A 2472-nucleotide genomic window follows, 5' to 3' on the forward strand; every position below is an offset into this window, starting at 1 on the left:
TGAAGCAGAAATTACGATTTTGTTGCATGTATGACATAAGGTCTAGAAGTGAGGTAGTGTATCGGTATTTCAGCTTCTATGGTCACTAGTGTAACACCCCGAATTTAATTAATTAATGAATTTGAATTATTTAGATTTTTATATTATTAATGGGTGTTTTAAATTAATTGTGTATGATTGTGGGGGTAGGTATCCTTGAAATAGAAGTATGAAGGGAGTAAGAGTTTGATATAGTTGTTAATAATTAATTAGAATTTTAATTAGTGATTGAAATAAATAGTGTTTTATTCAAATTAATTAAATAAATAATAAAATAACTAGAATATGAGCATCTTAATTAAATAATAAAATTTAGTTATTTTACTTATTTAATGGGGATAATGAGATTGTTTTTATAATTAGCTTATAACTATTTTATTTAATTGGTTGGAATAAAATAGAAGAGTAGAAATAGTAGGAAGAAAAAGAAGAATATTATTAGTATTATTTTATTAAAAGAAAATTAGAGCCAAGAGGGGTATGGTGGTAAATAAGATGATAAGTGAGGGCAATGGTGAAAGTTCCTAATTTAGGGGAGATTATGTTACTGATAAAAAGGTTAGTAAGAGAGTTTGGAGGGTTTTACGTAAAATAGAATTTTGTGCTGAGAAGAGGTAAGGGCTATGTAATATCCCATATTCCCTTAAATGCTCAATTAGTTGTCAGTTAAGACCAATTGAGTTCCTGTGTACCATATCTTTTGTTGGTTGTAACAATTGGAGCTCCTATGTGCTCCAAATGTTGTCAATTGGGACCAATAGAGTAACCAGTGAACTCTGAAGAGATTAATTATTAATAAAGAGACAAACCAATATTAATAAGTACAAGAGAGGACATTTTTGGTAACATTAATAATTGGTCAATTGGTACTGGAAGATGAAATATCAATTGAGATATTTTATGTTACTACCTAATATTATAATATATATATATATATATATATATATATATATATATATATATATATATATATATATATATATATATATATATATATATATATAATATGTTATATATATTTGTGTGGTAGTAAGAGAAAGAGAAAGGAAAGGATAAGAAGAAGTATGTAAGAGAGAAAGAGAGATATCAGAAAGAAAAAAAAAGAGGAAAAGAGAAAGAGGAAGAAGAGAAGAAGAGGAAGGAAGGAGGAAGATGGAAAATCTCATGAAGATCATGTTCATCACCACCATCATCTCATCTTCATCATCACCAACTTCATCTCCATTTCACAACTTTCATCTTCAAGGTGAGTTCTTAGATAGATTTAGCATTTGGGGGAAAATAATCCATGTTTGGGGGTTAGGAATTGTGAGAACTTGTTGTGTTTATACTCCCCTTGGTGCCATGTAGTTGTTGTTGTATGTTGTTTGTGATCTTTCATGTTGCCATATGAATGGATGTTATGTTGTGATGGATTAAGGTGTTGTTCCTTATTTACATGATGCTTATGTTGGTTGGGTTGATGAGATGAATTAAAGATGGTTAGGGATGGTATAAATGGAGTTAAAAGATGAATTTTTAAAGAAAAAGGAAGAACTTTCTGTTTTTGATTGACATGAATTAATTATATGATGAATTAAAATATGTCACCAATGGGGTTCAAACCCGGGACCTCCTTGGAATGGTACAAGCCTTACCACTAGGCCAAAGATGTTGTTGTTGAATACTTATGCAATGAATAAATCTTAATCTAAATCTTGATTAAGAAAGATTAATGAATTAATTGAGGGTTATAACTCCATTTTGGACATGGACGAATGCGTTAGAAAGATAACGTAAAAGGTTATTATTATTGTTCCATGTTATAAAATACTATGTGATTTATAAATGCTATGAATTATATTATGATGAAAGTTAAATATGGTTGTTATGTTGAAGGTGAAATAACATGATTAAAAACCTTACAAAGCTGAGTGAGGATACCTAGGAGAATAACTTGATTAATAACTTAGAAAGATGATCTAGGTTATGGACCATGTGTGATATATGTATGAGAATACGGTATTCATTCGTACGACACTTATGTGGAGGTCGTGGACGAATTGTTGCCATGATTGAGAATGAGACGCATTGTATGGAACATGCCATGTTATTGTTGTGTATTGTGGTGAATGAAGTCACCTATGATTGATGAATTTTGTTATGGTTCGTGGAACTGATGATTGTGGAACCGATCATGTAATAAGAATGTGTGTTTTATGTGGTGGTACACATCTCTATTGGTATGCTTAGATGAGTAAGCATTGGGATGTGGGATCAATGATTCGAGCCTCAATTGGGTTTGAGCCCCAACCATGGCGGACATGGGGGGAAGGTGGACACCTAAGTGGGTTAGAGTCCCATACGGTGAAAGAGACTCAAAGTGGGTAAAGTCCCATACGAGTGATGGTTCTTAAAAGCGGGTTCGAGTCCCATAGGGGAACCTGATATCCA

This window comes from Lathyrus oleraceus, chromosome 6 (genome assembly GCF_024323335.1).
Source record: "Lathyrus oleraceus cultivar Zhongwan6 chromosome 6, CAAS_Psat_ZW6_1.0, whole genome shotgun sequence".
NCBI lineage: Eukaryota > Viridiplantae > Streptophyta > Magnoliopsida > Fabales > Fabaceae > Lathyrus > Lathyrus oleraceus.